General features: G+C 47.3%; 1 protein-coding gene and 1 long non-coding RNA gene across 2 annotated transcripts in view; one reads left to right on the top strand and one right to left on the bottom strand.

Annotated features, from left to right (window-relative positions):
- Sh3bp5 (SH3 domain binding protein 5) overlaps nucleotides 1-16,868 on the top strand; it is a 61,688-nt gene that overhangs the window by 4,392 nt on the left and 40,428 nt on the right. The gene's annotated exons all lie outside the window — the stretch shown is intronic.
- LOC115029256 (uncharacterized) lies at nucleotides 12,566-14,088 on the bottom strand. The gene is made up of 3 exons (XR_003834836.2): nucleotides 13,914-14,088; nucleotides 12,977-13,133; nucleotides 12,566-12,651 (listed from the first exon to the last, which is right to left on the bottom strand). It is a non-coding gene; the product is annotated as an uncharacterized LOC115029256 (long non-coding RNA).

The raw sequence follows: 16,868 nt of genomic DNA, 5'->3' as shown, positions 1-16,868 counted from the left end.
GAAAGGGGGTTTGTTAGAATGGCTTAAAGGCTGTGGTCCAGCCAGTCCAACAATGGCTGTTTACCAATGGCAGGTTCAGGAATTCAGTAGTTGCTCAGTCCATAAAGCTGGATGTCTCAGCCGGTCTTCAGTATCCACTGGAATCCTAAAGAAGTAGGCTCTGATGCCAGTGAAGGAATGGACTTGCTAGGGCGAGTGAGAGGAAGCAGGCAAAGAGAGCAAGCTTCCTCTTCCATGCTCTGTCTGTGGGCTGCCAGGAGAAGGTGTGGTCCAGATACAAGCTGAATCTCCTCACCTCAAGAGCGGTCTGGATTAAAAAGTGGCTCTTCCCACTTTTTACATGACTTAATTTAGGAAAAAGTCCCTCACAGGTGTACCCAGCCACTTGGGTTTTAGTTAATTCCTGATATAGTCAAGTTCACAACCAAGGATTCACGGCTGAATGGTATGAGCTAAGGGTTTGTGCAGGGTAGCCTGGCTGGGTTGTGTTGTTGGGTGGCCTTCCTCTGGTAAGGTTATAATCAGGACTGACTCAGAAACATATTAATAAGCCACAGAAGCAATTTAAAAACTCCCTAGTTGTTACATTAAAAGACATAGGGGAAATTAGTGGTAATGTATTTTGTTTAACACAGAATATTCACAGTAGTATAAATTCAACAGGGACTCACTGTAACAAAATAATTAATGTGGGGGCTCAGAGGAAGAGTGCTCAGGGACAAGCCCAAGGCCCAGAGCTCAATCTCCAGGACTTAGAGGAGGGGTCAGCAGGCATGGGGGCAGGCACATGGGATGACTGCTGCTGAAGATGGAAGCTGAGGGGACAGACGCACACACACGCACACACACACACACACACACACACACACACACACACAGGCCTGGGAAGCAGCCTTCCACCTCGACCTCACTGTAACCCCAGCAGCCACAGGTGTTTGTGTGTAGAGCTTTCACTAGAGCACACCCCACTGTACTTCCGAACTCAGTAGCTGTGTATGTAGCTGGGCTGCCCCGGACTAGTAGGGGTTGCCTATCAAATTGATGATCATGTTGCTAGAATCTGTGGTTTGAACCTAACAATGTTCATGTGTATAAGGCTCTGGCCTCCAGTTCAGAGATTCCCTCAGTTACATGATGAATTTGAGGCCAGCCTGGGCTGCATAAGACTCTGTATACAAAAACAAAATGTACGAGAGATATTGAAACAGGAGGATCACTTTGAGATCAAAAGAAGTGGATTATGTCCCTGTCTGAAATAAATAAATAAATAAATAAATAAATAAATAAATAAATAAATAAATAAAAATTTCAAAAGTTAGGCATTTGAATAGCTCGTGGGAATATGACTGGAGGCTCAAAAGCACCTAACTGTATTTCCCCTGGAACAGAGGTTCAGCATTCGCTGTTAGTGGTCATATCCATGGCTAGCATGCTAGCTCAGGCCTATAGTCCTAATACTTGGGAGGCTAAATCCGGATTTTGACCTTGTGTCCATTCTGTGACCCCAGTACTTGGGAAGTGGGGTAGATCAGGTGTTCAAAGCCAGCCTGGCTTCAGTCTCAACAAAAACAGAGACAGCTATTCTGCCAGGCAGGGAGCTACAAATGTACTCCCAGCTCCTACTTAAAAGTTGGAGGCAGGAAGCTAAGGAGATCTGTCAAGATAATAGGGGGAGTTCAAGCCTAGCCCAGTATAACTGAGTCTCTATCTCAAAGCATGTAGAGGGCCAGGGATGTACCTCAGTGGTAGGTCACTTTTCTAGTATTCAGTAGACCCTGGTTTCAATCCCCATATGTATACCAATTAAAAACTCAAACCAAACCGATAGCTATTCAATATATTATCAGTTAACTAACACTGAGCTAACTCCTATCTCCCATTTATGCTGTGCGTCACACATAAACATACTAGCTGCCACTACAGCATTATGGCATCTGTTAGACAGTGTCTTAAAAACCTAAAAAACAAACCAGAACCCTGGTGTTCCTTTTCTCTGACACTGAAATGCTAGAATTACAGGGGCATGACAGGATGTGGTACATTCTGGATACCATTTCCATTTGAAAAGAAATAAATAAAAGAACAAAGCAAAACAAAAACAATTTTTTTTGGAGACAGGATCTTTTACTACGTAGCTTTGAACTCACAGCACAGAGAGATCTGCCTGTCTCTGACTCCCCAGTCCTGAAATTAAAGATATGCACCACCGTGCCCGACCCTTTAAAAAATACTATTTCATTATTTTTATGTGGATGGCTTGTGAGCACTCCCGTGCAAGTGTGTGTGTGTGTGTGTGTGTGTGTGTGTGTGTGTGTGTGTGTGTGTGTAAGTGCAGAATCAGTTTTTTCTTATCATGTGAGCAGTTCTGCTGTTGGAACTTGGGTCACCTGGCTTGGTAGCACCTTTAACTGCTGAGCCATCTTGCTTTCTGTCCCCTCAAACTTCAAATATTTAAAACAAATGAGACAAAAAAAATTCTAACTCTAATTAGAGCCAAGATTGGCAATATCCCATGCTTTTATGTGTAAATATATATACATACATATATAAAAATACCTTTCTAAGAACCTGTCTTCGGCATTTCTCCTGCATGTTCTGAGAGGAGGCTTTGCTAGGGCTGAAGGAGCAGGGAGGGACAGCCAGGGACACCTGCTAACTAGACCTCCAGCTCCTCAGTTGGAATCACCGCTGGCTCCTCCCTCCATCCCTTCCTGGGAGCCAGGAGCCCAGCCTGTTTATCATCTCTCCTCACTCTGAGAATGAACGACTTGAAGAATAAATCTCTGGAGTCCTCCCAGCTCGCACAAGGCCTGCACCCAGAACCTGCCTTTTCCTCCTCCAGGAGCAAGCAAACCTTTCACTTAAGAAAACAAAAACCAGAAGCGAAAAGAACAGCCATGTTTGAGCTTGGGAACTCCGGGGAAGGAGAGGAAGGAGGGGGTGGATTTCAGACAGCCTGACTTCTGTCCCTAATGGATTTATCAGCACGAGTTGGAAGAGAAAAATACCTTTATTAAAGGACAGTGCCGTCACACCCTGCCAGCTTCTCTTCTGTGTATGTGGGCGTGGTGGGCACTGGGCCAGGAAGGTCCTATCAAACAGCGTGGTGATTTCCAGAAAGCTCTAGAGAACATTTGCAGAGATAACTGACTGAAAAAAATGTACCCAATAACCGTACATGTCTTTAAGTAGGTACCAGAGCCAGGGCCTGGTGGCACGTCAGCTGGGCTGGGGGCAGTCTAGCCTGTGATGTCTGGTTGAAATGAATATCTTTCCATCCCCCACACATCCAGTGAAGTAGACTCCAGTCCTGTTTAAGACACCAGGGGCTGTGGAGGTTGACAGATCCTGAGCCATGAATCTGTTGGCACGGGGCTCCTATCCCTTGGATGGAAGCATGAACTGCTGGTAGAGTGAGAGAGGTTCCGAGAGAGAGAGTCATGGAGGATCTGACAGGATGGAGACCATCAAAGGCAAGGCCTAAAGAGCTCAGGTCATCTGACCTAACCCTCCAGAGCAGTCTGGGGTGCGGAGGAAGAGTACTGACAGGACAGATGTGGCCTGTGTGAGGACCGTCGGAAGCAGGTCAATGCTTTTATTGTTCACTTGGGCAACAGAAGCCTAGTTTCTCGCAGAGCAGGAGGCTAGAAGTCCAAGGTTGGGCTCCCTTCCCAGCTTGCACAAGGATGCTGGCTGTCTTCTCATCAGAGAGAAAGCAAACAGTTGCCTAGTTCTCCTCTTGTGAGTATAGGTCATCTGTGTATATTAGGGCTCATCCATACAGCTTCATTTAACCTGCTTCTCCAAAGGCCCCATTTCTAAATACCACCAAAAGGGGACCTCATGCCCTAAGTTAGCCTCTTTCCTCAGTGGAGCTTCTGATGAGACCCCAGTTTGTGAGGGAGACTTTGAGAGCAGACTTAAGAACTAACTAGGGAAACAGGGAACAGTGCTCTGTCCATTTGTAGTTAGAGGTTTAGAATGAAGTCTGCTTCTGTTGCTGGACCATGTTAACAGCTGGCTGGTGGTATAGACATCAAGTCATGATTGTAAGCACAGCCAGAGTGGCTGAGGAGATGGGTCAGTTCAAGGCCAACCTGGGCTATATAGAAAGACCCTATGTCAAAGAACCCCAACCCCCGCCCCACCAAGTCAACCAGCCAACCATACAATCCAAGTGTCATCTCTATGGCAAGTGGTTCTGGGCACCACACTGTTGTTAGGGTGACTTTGAGAGAGTCGTGACTGTCCTTGATAAAATATAAGCTGTTTCCTTTCCCATAATCTGTTCATTTATGAAGGTGTTGGCTCATGAAAGTATAATAGTCAAATGTCTTTGAATATGTTAACATCTTAAAAATTGAGACATAGTCACCCTTTATAGCTAGCTGGCCTGGGATCCAGATGGGCCTGTTTCCTGTGTGTGCAATACTGCACCTGGCCTATGCTAACATTTTTAAAGTGGCCTTTTTTGGTGTGTGTTGGCAGGGAATAGGAGAAAGGGTCTCATGTAGCCTGGGCTTTCTTCAAACTCCTGATCCTCTGTCTCCATCATGCAAGCTCTGGGATTGCCACTGGGCACTATTATACCCAGCTGTAGGGTGGATCACCACTGGGCACTATTATACCCAGCTGTAGGGTGGATCACCACTGGGCACTATTATACCCAGCACATGATGGCCTTTAGTTTTAAAAAGGGATGACTTGTGGCCATGGACAAATGACTATGATATATTTTGAAAACATTAGGTAATAAAAGTGTATGTTGGGGCTGTAGAATGCTCAGCAGTTGCCACTCTTCTAGAGGACTAAAGTTGGTTCTCAGCACCCACCTTGGTTGTCTTACAACCAACAGTAACTCCAGTTTCAGGGATCAACACCCTCTCCTGGCCTCTGAGAGAAACCCCCCCCCCAACAGCTTATAGTCACAAGACACATACATACACATAAAAAACCAAAACCATATGTAAGGTATATGCAGTAAAAGAATGTGCATATAAGAGGAAAAAGGTCTTTTTTACAGTATTCCTAGTGTGGGCTGATCACTACTAGTTAACACACAATGTATACTGATCACTACTAGTTAGGGCTAAGTAGACACAGAAATTAACAGCAAGTCTTCTAAGCTGGGCATGGTAGCTCACAGGCAGGAGGATAAGTTCAAGGCAACCTTGCAAATGAAGATGACTTTGCAGAGTCCTTTTTAGTAGCTTGACAATGCTGTGCTGTTTTGCTTTGTGTTTATTTTACTATGTTCTGTAGGAACAATTAGTTCACAATGGAGTTTAACAAATCTGTCATCAGTAGTTTGAGAAGCTTTGCTCAAAAAATAAGATTGACTGTATGCTCAGACTTTACCAGTGGCTAACTAAGGCTGCTGCTGAGAAAGCGGGTGGCTTGATTTTTCATTTCTTGGTGTTTTCCTGATTATTTACAATGATTGCGTTTTATCATGTTAGGTAGAGGGCTGATGGAAGAAATGAACCTGGGGGTCCTGGTCAGTTCATATTGTTGTTCCTCCTATAACCAGTACCCCAGATCTTGGGTCTCTAGCTGCATATGTAGCAGAAGATGGCCTAGTCAGCCATCATTGGGAGGAGAGGCCCTTGGTCTTGGGAAGATTATATGCCCCAGTACAGGGGAATGCCAGGGCTAGGAAGCAGGAGTGGGTGGGTTGGGGAGCAGGGTTGGGGAAGGGTATAGGAGACTTTCAGGATAGCATTTGAAATGTAGATGAAGAAAGTATCTAATTAAAAAATGTACAACAACAACGACAACAAAAAGAAATGAACCTATTATAAAAAGATGATTTCTATGCCAGAGAAATTAAATTCTTATTTATTTATCTATCTGTTTATTTATTATATGTGTGTACACTGTAGCTGTCTTCAGACACTCCAGAAGAGGCATCAGATTTTTGTTACGGATGGTTGTGAGCCACCATGTGGTTGCTGGGATTTGAACTCAGGACCTTTGGAAGAGCAGTCGGATCTCTTAACCGCTGAGCCATCTCACCAGCCTGAGAAATTAATGTCTATGGAAAGAACTTTAGGAGCAATAAAGACTGTTGGGAAGCTTGGGGTTGATGGTTCCTGACTTAATTGTAATTAACCCCCATGGTTGGTGGGTGTGCTGGGTCAGTTTTTGTCAACTTGACTCAAACCAGAGTCACTTGGGAAGAGTGAAACTCTCTGGAGGAATCACCTCCATCAGACTGGCCTGGGGTAAGCTGGTGTTCTTGATTGGTGGTTGGTAGTGGTGCTACCCCTGTGTGGGTGGTCCTTCATTGCATAAGAAAGCAGGCTGAGCAGACCACAGAGAGAAAGCCAGTAAGCCGAGTTCCTCCAAGTCTCTGCTTTAGTTCCTGCCTCAGTTTCCCTCCGTGATGTATGTAAGCTGTAAAGTGACTCAAACTGTTTCTTCCCTGAACTGCTTTTGGTCACAGTGTTGCTATAGCAACAGAACACAAAGTACCACAGTAGAATTGCTCAGTGATGCCTGTCTCAAGATGCTCTCATTGTAGCAATTCATGGGAGAATGAAGGAATGTCTAAATGGCATCTTAGATGCTCTGTAACCAAGAAACCCTCATCTGTGTGGTTGGTGAAGAGCAATAGAAAACATCTCAAAGGGTAAGACTCTTTAGACAGTTCAACTTAGTTCCTGCTTGTATTTGAGTGTCTGAATACCTCCATCCCATCCCTGTCTCTTTGGAGACATTCTCGTGTAGCTCAGGCTAGGATTGTAGGTGTCTTGTTGGCCCCACCCCAACACGCTCTCTTGTGATAGGTCAGTCTCATTCTATCTCAGACTGGCCTGGAACTCAAGATCCCCTGCCTCTGCCTCCCAAAGCTGGGGTAAGAGACATGCAGCAGAATGCCTAGCTTGAGTCATTTCTAAATGGACAAAGACTTGTGGACACATGTAGGCTCAAGTCTTGTATACAAGGTTCGAGGCTTGCACAGATGTATGCACTGTAGCTACAGTAGCAAATGATACACTCTGAGCATTGGCTAAAATCAACACAATTGACGGGAAAAATTGAATGTCTCATTTTGAAGCTGCAAAAACCCATGAGAGTATTCTTGGATCCTCAGCTGGGACCTGTCATCCAGTCACAGGTGCCGGCTATTGTAGTACAGACTGACTTCATACAGCCATGTGACTGTATCCCCAGGTTTGTCCAAGGTTGCCAGCCCTGTCTCTCAAGTCTTCAGAAGTCTGGCAGGCTGTGGCAGTAGGCACATTCAGCATTGTCTCTGTGGTTTTAAGAATGGTCAGATTGATAGAGCGCTCTGGTCTCCATGGACTGAAACCTTTTAACACCGAACTGTGGTCTTTTTTTTTCCTTCTCAGCATTTATTGTGGGGACATTTAACATAGTTTGTGTGTGTGTGTTGGCTGGGTATATTAAACATCCCTCCAACCTCAGTCTTTGGCAGCCAGCCCAGCTGTCTTTGCTTAGCCCTCTTCTCTGGACTTCCTCATTCTACCCATGGATGCTTCTAGCAGTAAGAATAGATGTGCCTCCCCTCCCCCGCCAATGGATTATACCAAAGAGTGTCACAGAAATTTGCAAAGCAACTCTTAGAGAGCTTGGTGAATCAGCCCCTTTCATTTCCTTAAAGGAAGATGGAAAATTTTTGTTCTATTCTTGACTGAGTTCCTTTGCTGTGTTTCGATGGATTATCTAAGAGATACTCATGTTTGCACTGACTGAAATGAACTGCTAGCGGGCAGACAATGGAAGGAATATCCGCTGTTTGTTATAACAATGGCCAATCCCTCTTCGTGGGACTGCTCTCATTGTTTGACATCAAACTCAGCCAAAGCAAGATGGATGAATGGGGGATGAATGGGGTTCTCTTGTTATGTCTACCCTACCCTTCTGATGTCAGGAGGCAGAAAGTTGTTTTGACAGATTTGAAGCCCACAGGTTGAGTGTCTATCTCTCCCTTGGGTTTTGGCTGGGTTTGGTTTGGTTTTGAGAGAAGAGCCGAAATGGGTACTGTTCTTTCCAGTTTTTATGGCTGCCATTTCTGCCTAAGGACACCTGCCACCTTTGGAGTTGACAGTGGCCATTTTGTTTGGGCCATGGTTTGTAGGTCAGGATTTGGAAAGGAAGAAGTGAGGCCCTGCTAGGCTGTCCTTGCTTAAGGAGCCTCCAGCAGTTGCGGTCAGGTGGTGGTTGGAAATGTGGTCATCTGAGGGTATGATGACATCCATGGTGGTCACTCGGGGGCCTAACACAGGCTGTGCTGGCCCTTGGCTGCAAGTTAAGCTGGTAGTTATAACTAGAGCATTGGCAAGCACTTTTCCAATATGGCGGTCGCAGATTCTCTGACTTTCTTAGGATGTGTGGCATCTCCCAGAGTGCTGGTCCCAAGATGACCATGTGGAAACCTGTCAGCTTTTGCTGTCCAATTGGTTGAACTTACAGTGTGGTGCATCTATATTTTCTTGATCCAAGCACAGACAGACCTAACTTTGGATTCCTCCTAATGGGAGCAGTGCTAAAGACTTCTGGGTCATGTTTAGAAAGTACCATACTTATGGTGGTCAGAGACACGATGACAACAACAACAACGACAACTCCATACTTCCCTTTTGGGGGCAGACTTCGCAAGCAGCCCCATTTCACCATGTTTTTGAGAGGTGCTTTAATGTTTAACCAGCCAGCAAAACAAGGACTTTGGTTAGTACTCATGGTAACTGGAGACGAGCCCGCCACACGACAGGACAGGGAGCAGGTTTTAGCAGTGATGTAGGGAATTTGTTGCTGCATTGCCATTTCTTACAGGTTGTGCTGTGTGAGCCTGCAAGATGGCCTAGTAGGTAAAGGCACTTGCTGCCAAGCCCAATAACTTAAGTGGGACCCATGCAACCCACATAGTAGGAAAGAAATGACTCCTAGAAGTTGTTCTCCAGCCTCCGCTCACATTCCATGATGTTCGTGCACACGCACATACAGCAGAAACAAAAATAATTTATTTAATCACACTATGGCCAGTGCCTGTTGGGGAGAACAACTGAGTGCCATTTAGAGCCAGGGGCAGGTGTTCTGCCTGCTAAGCTGGAGGACACCTTGCGAAGGTCGTCGGCCACTCCTGACTTGATGCGTCTTTCGATGCGTCTTTCCTCGGTGACCGCTGGGTCCTGGAGAAGTAAAGTCGCAATGCTGAGTTCATTTGTTAGAAACTGGATCTGCTTCCCTAGCTGGAACTTGTTGAAGAAGCTAAGCTCTCAACGTTGTGAAACTTGGAGTCAAAACTGCCTGGGAAAGGTTTTATTGGGGGGTGGGGGGGGAGGAACAAGTCAAAATAAAGTCCATGGTTGGAGGCTGGTGGCTGTCATTTGCCGCACAGGAGCACTGCCTTCATTGTCAGCTTGGAAACATGGGTGGCTTCTTTGTTTGCCTTTGTTTCTGCCCTGTCAGGATTGATTTACTTTATTTCTTGATACAGGGTCTTGTTATATAGCCCTGGCTGCCTGGAATGCCTTTTATGCCCTTTGTAGACCACACTGGCCTTGAATTCACAGAGAGCCATCCATCCACCTGCCTCTGCTTCCCAAGCTCTGGGATGCAAGGTGTGTGTTACCAGTTCCTGATTTTTCTTTAAATTATATGTGATCACGCGTGTCTGTGTATGTGCATGAGTGACTTAGGTCAGGAGGAGACATTGGATCCTTTAGCATTGGTTACAGGTGACTGTGGACTGTGACAAGGCTCCCGGGAAACAGACTCGGTCCTCCGGAGCAGTGCCTCTCAGCCCTCTAGGCATCTTCTCAGCCCTGAGTTGTTTGTTTCGGCTATTCAGAACTTTAATTTCCTTCTCTTTGAGATGAAAAAAAGAAAGGGAGGAAAGCAGACAGGCAGGCAGGCAGACAGACAGACAGACAGATCTGGCAAGGGCTATTAATGATTTAATGAGGTGCTGTCCATACAGTGCCCCGCATACCCCCACCATGTAGTGTTTAGCCAGGCCCCGCCCTGCCCTTACCTTCCCTGGTTGACTAACCTACATAAAAATAGCTATCGAGCGAGAGCTAAGTGTGTGTTAAAGGTTGGTGTGGGTAATTGTGGTCTCATAATAAATAGTCCTTGAGGATGCTGACGAAAAACACCACTGAGGGGTACAGAGAGACAAGACCCACAGTCAGTGGAGACAGAGCCAGGACTTAGTTGCAGGCTCTGAGTGGAGCCCATGTGCTTTCATGGTTTGGGAGGTACATGTTCGGGAGTGTGGAGGAGACCTCTGAGATCCTGGCTGGGATTGGTGAGCTGAATGGAGCAGCTGGGTTTCCAGTCGGTGCTGTGACACCAGGCAATCATCCTCATGGGAGATGGATGGACTTGGTTTCCTCATCTGTGAAATGGGAGCATCTGTGTTAACTGGCGGGAGTCCTTTCCTGCTCTCTCCTTCTGTGGCCGTGGATTTCATTTGTTGGCTAGCCATGTGCAGCCTACATTACAGGACACCTGCGATCTTGACATCCAGAGAAAGCCAGAAGCTCCGTAGTCAGTCTAGGCCACAACAGACTTAAACTTTAATTTTTTGCAGTACTAGGGATTGAACCCAGGGCCTCTTTCATTCAAGGCAAGTCTCCATTGCTGAGCTATGTCTGCAGCCTTTACATATTTTTTTTTTGGTCTCATTAAGTTGACCACACTGGCCTTGAACTTGCAATCTTTTGGCCTCAGCGTCCCAGGTGGCTGAGACTTTAGGCTTGTACCACAAGATCTGATAAAACCTAAAGTCTGCTGAAAGAGTACTTGACACAAGTTTTATAAGGACCCAGAGATGTAGGGTTGAAGGTGGGAGCCTCTGTCCTTATGCCCCATTCTTCTAGAAGCAGATGCTTCGATTGTTGCCTCTGGTGTGTCTGTAAAGAGGTGACAGATGTTGGGTAGAGCATGGATCCCTTCCGCACTGTGTCTCTGTTCTCCTCTCCTTCCATGCTGTTGGCTGTGGTGAAGAAGGAGACGTCTGAAAGCCAGCAGAAGTGACACAGACAGCTCGCCTGGAATGCTGTGATGGGCGGATGCATGTTGTGGGTAGAAGCAGTGCCAGATGTTCTCCAAGCTTCCCAAGGCTGGGTTCTGTTCTTGCCCTGTTGACATCGTTCAAAACCCAAGCTGCTTATAAAGTAGACCTTGTATTTAGAACAGCTTGACTGAAGGTCGAAACACTACCTGGCTAATGTGCACATCAGTTGTACGTCTGCCGTTTAGTGACCCAGAATTTTTTTAAGCCTGGGTCTCAAAAGTAGAAGCAGTTAAACTTCTCTGGCTTCAACACAGAAACGGTCTGCTTGTGGCTGGATTCAGTGAGGCTGTGCACTTTAGTAATTCTGCCTCCTTCTTACTTAAAGAATCCTGTGGGTTCAAGAATGTGTGTGTGGCTGACGCTTGAAAAAGTGCAGGGCCTGTCAGTCTCCCAGGCTGCTTGTCCTGGCCCAAGTCCACCGTCACTCCAGTCCCTCCTTCCCCAAGGAGGACTTGCCCGACTGACCCTTGCACTGGCTGCTTGCAGAGGCTGCTGACTTGCTTCTCTGTGGAGCTCGGGGCCTTGGGTGTTGAAACATTCCTTCCTGGTGGCCTTAGCCCCATCCTTGTGCCATTGAGGACAGAAAGTAAACTGAAAGGGAGCTATTTTCTAACTGGGAGATTCTGCAAGATCATGGTCGCATGTCCCAGATCACACTGAGAAAAGAAAAGATAAAGGAGAGGAAAAGGCAGAAGAGAGCCAGGAGTGAGGAGAGGGGCGTGGGCAGGGTTCTCAGGGTTCGTATATCCATCCGCTCAGGTCTCTCATCCCTTCCTGTCGTCCTTTGCGCTCATCTCTTCAGGCTCATCTGATACAGCCTTGAATTGTTTTGAACAACACGGGACAGTGTGCTGACTCTGGCCACCACACCATCATATGTGACGATGATTTTATCTTTAGAAAAGGCAGACCGAATGTTCACAAGGCTCCATTTTACTCTCCCTTTTCCCCAATCTGAAATTATTTGAAAATGAAAAAACAAAAACAAACACCTCTCTTTTCATTCCAATTTTGAGTGTGGACTCCTGACACTGGCCACATGTTTAAAGGAAGGCTATGCTGTTCAGGGCCCAGGTACTCATCTGCTGGTGTGGAAGTGCTTCCTGGTCAAATCAGAGGTAACCAGAGTCCCTCTGTATAGCGGTGGTAGAGTCTACCAAGGCCTTAAACTCTCTATAGTCCTTCTTTAGTTTTAGGGGGACTGCAGGAAGAAGCCATGGTGGTCTTTATGCTTTCTCTTGGTTCAGAGCCAGAATGGGCAGTGTGAGGCCATGGGAGGATTGGGGTAAGGAGCAGGACCTGGCTTGGACACCAACGCTGTCCAGGGACCAGGGGCCTCCCCAAGATTTGACAACTCCACACTTTGCCCCACTGTCTACTCAATGTTCTGAAAGGTCATAGGAGTAGTTCCTGGGATGCTGGGGAGAGAAGGGTTGCTGGATATTCCATGTAGGGTGTCTCAGCCAGGGTTTCTATTCCTGTGCAAACATCATGACCAAGAAGCAAGCTGGAGAGGAAAGGGTTTATTCAGCTTACACTTCCACATTGCTGTTCATCACCCAAGGAAGTCAGGACTGGAACTCAAGCAGGCCAGGAACCAGGAGCTGATGCAGAGGCCATAGAGGGGTGTTACTTACTGGCTTGCTTTCCCTGGCTTGCTCAGCTTGCTTTCTTATAGAACTCAGGGCTACCAGCCCAGGGATGGTACCACCCACAATGGGCCCTCCCCCCTTGATCACTAACTGAGAAAATGTCCCACAGTTGGATCTCATGGAGGCATTTCCTCAAGGGAGGCTCCTTTCTGTGTGATAACTCCAGCTTGTATCAAGTTGGCACACAGAACCAGCCAGTACAAAGGGAGAGCCCAGATTTCCCAGAGGTCTTGGTTTATGTCTGCTGTCCGCACACAGCCACTACCATGCCTCTCACCCTTCAGAGGTGTCCTCCAACTGACAGATTCCATGGCCACATTTTTAGATGTCCCATGAAAGAGCCCAGGGACTTTGCTCTGCCACCTCTTGCTGTTGTCTGCATGTGCATTCTTGATCATCTCTTCTGTTCCTCTCCTGGCTTTCTGTGTTGTGATCTGTATGGAAGGGGCTTGTATCAGAAACATGGGATCAGGGCACCCTCTTGTATGCAGGACAGGCCTCAAGGAGGCAACCACCAGGATTAACAGGCCTCCACTCCCAAAGTCAAGGCTTGAAGTAGGGAAGGCATGTGACAGAGGCAGCAGGGACTGTGACCGCCCAGTGACAGGAGGTTTCCACAATTCAGGCTCCTGGTATGTCCTTCCCTCCTCTCCTTCATGTCCTCTGTCACTGTGAGGTCCTTTAGCCAAGGTGTCCTTTTCAGATGCTTCCACCATGGACTGGGCCAGAACTGTTGTGGCCTCTACGGGGCTGGCCCCAGCTTCTGCCGCTCCTCACGCCGGCTCCCGTGCCCAGCCCTGCCTCTTTTTGGCTCCTGTGCCCTCATACTTTGCTTGGCTTTTCTAGTTTATCTTCCTGGACCCTGCTCTACCCTGGCACAGTCGGTCATTTTCAAACCCTGCTGTGGGATTTTAAAGGTAGAAACCACCCTGGCTCCCCTGAACAGGGCTGTGGGCTGAGAAAAGAATGGAGACAGCGGCACCAGCCAAAAGGTGCCAGGAGCAGGCTGAGTCATAGAAAGTGGGGGTGTCAGGCTAGGACTGTGCTATCTAGTACGGTAGTCATTAGCCTTGTGCACTGGTTGAAGGTATAATTTAAATTAATTAAAGTGTGGTGCCTTAACAGCAGCAAGAGTTCCTTTGGCAGCCTGTGGTACGTACGGCTTAGCTTCTGAGCCTTTCAGATAGTTCTGTCAGCCAGCAGGGAGCACTTACCTTCTCTCCAAACATCACTCTGAGTGCTTTCTTCGTGTGTATTAGAAGTGCTCACAAGGACTCTCCAGACTGGATCAGGTGGCTTTGGAAAGCACAGTTTGCAGTGAGCTCATTTTAAACAGCTCAGATACCCCAACACCAGTCAATGAGCCCCAGGATTCCAGAGTGCCCTTGCCAACAGTGCCATGACCTTCGTCCTAGGCAGTGCCCCCTAACATGATTGGTGCCATTCCTGCCTGTATTACATACTTCATGTAGTCTGTTAAACTGACAACTGTTCCCGCTTCACCCTGTCAGAAAAGGAAGCTTTGTTACCACACATGATCAACCATCCAAGACAAGGCAAATTCTTAAAAGCAAACTTTTTTTTTTTTTCAAATCCTAATTTGGACTAGAAGGTGGGTGTGGTGACACACACCTGTAGTTCCATCACTTCGGAGACTGAGGCAGGAAATTGCCATGAGTTTGGGGCCAGCCCAGGCCCGCCTCAAAACAACAGACAAGAAGAATAAAAATCTCAAGCCAAGCAAGCAAGCAGGAATAACTCTACGGGCTGGAGGTGTTGTTCAGTGGTTAGAACAGTTGCCTGTAAATGTGAGGCCCTAGGCTCTGTCCCTACCACAACACATGCAAAATAACACCTGTGTAGAAAAGTGAACAGAGACTCGGAGACGATGCACGCTGTGTGGCTCACCAGGTTCCAGCTTGTCCTTTCTCCAGCAGACTCTGTAGCAGGCCCCCCGTTTTTCTGAAAACAAGCCTGAAGCTGTCATGGCACCTAATGGAGGGTCCTCCCCTGTCCCGGAGGGATAATGGCTGCCACTTACTCAGTACTGTGGCCTCGCCCTGGTTCTAGGTGTACTGTCACATCTAGAGCACTGGTCCACACCCTTGGACCTTGGGTCACTGTGAATCTCCAGTTATCGCTGAGTGTCCTAAAGGGTTTGTGAAGTCCCAGCAGTATTTATTTATATTGAAAATTAAAGGGGGTTGTTGTTTTGAAACAGGCTCTCACTGTGTAGCCCTGGCTGGCTGGGAAGTCACTTTATAGACTAGGTTGGCCTTGAACTCACAGAGGTTCACCTGCCTCGCAGTGCTGAGATTGCAGGTGTGTGCCGCCATGCCCAGCTTGATCTCCTTTATAAAGAATTCATTTACCACACAGTTTTAGAGAGTGGAAGTCCAAATTGCATCTCATCACAGTGGAAGTGTGTGTGTCTTGTCCATATTCTATTTCTTGAGATGCCACATGGCCTCTGGAAAACTCCAGGGGACACTCATGAGAGGACACTCACTTCAAGGTGAAAAGGGCCATGGGACGCAGCCAGTGGGATAGTTCAGTGACCAGAGACACTTGCCACCAAGCTTGATGACTTGAATTTGGTCCCTGGAGCTAGGTGAGAGGAGAGAATGAACTGTACAAATTCATCCCCCGGCCTCCACGTGAGGACCATGCTCACATGCACCTGTACACATCATGTACACTATAGTTTAAAAAGGACAAAGTCGAGAGTCCCACTTTACTATGAAAATGGGTTCCAGCATCAGGCTCTCGGGGGAGATCTGAAGGACCCCCTTCCCAGTGGGTCCGTAGACCATGCTAAGGGAACCACTGGGGACCAGTGCACACTGGATTAAAAGGTTCACTGTCTAGAGTGAGATACTTGCCTATCATGCAGCCTCAAAAAGACCGTGTCACCTGGCTCTGGTTGTCTTATCTACGTGCTGGGCCTGTGGTTCCTGTTGAGCTTGTCGTACAGGGTCATTTCTAGGCTCAGCTCATGCCTTTGAGGCCTCTCTCCCCAATCCAAAGCTGTGTATTTATAAACAGCATCACCAAGGAGCCTTTGAAGTACATGTCATCTCTGATATGTAGGACAGTTATTTTTAAAAAGCTGACATCCTGTGGCTGTGCCCCTGCTTCTGGGGACACCTCCATGAAGCCATTCATTATTCTCAGTTTACAAGTGAGGTAGTAGAAGCTTGGATAAGCCGATTGGCCAGAAAGCAGGGACTTGTCCCTAGTGTGTGACACTGGCACGCTGTTCCTGAGGCTCACTGGCTCGGGATGTCTTAGCTGGAGTTCTTATTCTACGCTGGGCCGTGTTTTTGACACACTGACACATTCAAACAGAGAGATTGCCGCTGTCAGCAATTCTCTGCTTAAATAAATTACCCTCCACGTGAGTCACCTAGGTTGAAGATCGAAGACATCACACAGAGGGAACCAGTTTAGAACTCTCTTGGAGGGCAGAGTATTAAGTCAGCTGGATTGCTGGGTGTGGTGGCACACGCCTATGAACACCGGCACTTAGAGTAAGTCCCTGGCCAGCCCAGGCTTTATGGGAAACCATCTAAAAACTCAGATTACCAGCCCTGGGCTTGTAAAGGGCTTGCTTTGCGGGGGAGGGGGATCTTGAACTCCAGATCCTCCTGCCTCCACCTCTCAGGAGCTCCAACTACTCACGTGTGCCCCCGCCCATCTTCCAGAGGTGTTTGCCCTTAGGAATTACCCATCTCCCAGAAAACGAAACAAAACAATGTCCTGTGCACTCAAGCCTGAAGCGTTCCTACTCCATTTTGGGGGGAATCATTTGACTTTGATGTAGGTGACAGGAAACCAGAGTGGGGTCTTTTCTTTACTAGGGAGTGAAGCAGAAGGCACCAGTCTGTGGCAACCAGCTGTTCAGATAGTATCTAAGGAAATCTTAGTTCAGTTCAATCTTGTCAACTCAGCTACAGTGGCAGAAGTTCTCCAGTGACTTAGTTACACTTTATTACAATGCTGATCTGGGGGTAGGATGCAGCATGGCCTTCCTCTCCCTACCCGCATAAATGTAGCCAATACAGTAACTAGCTAAAGGTCTCTAGGTCAGGCCTGTGGTTTTTAAAGGTCCACTTGAATTGCATTTGATAGAAGTCCAATTCCAGGTCCTTTGGAGGAAACAGAAAGCA

Source organism: Mus caroli, unplaced genomic scaffold, assembly GCF_978045245.1.
Source record: "Mus caroli unplaced genomic scaffold, Mus_caroli_1 scaffold_12, whole genome shotgun sequence".
NCBI lineage: Eukaryota > Metazoa > Chordata > Mammalia > Rodentia > Muridae > Mus > Mus caroli.
Note: the sequence above shows the minus strand (reverse complement) of the source record. Positions and strands in the feature narration are given on the sequence as shown.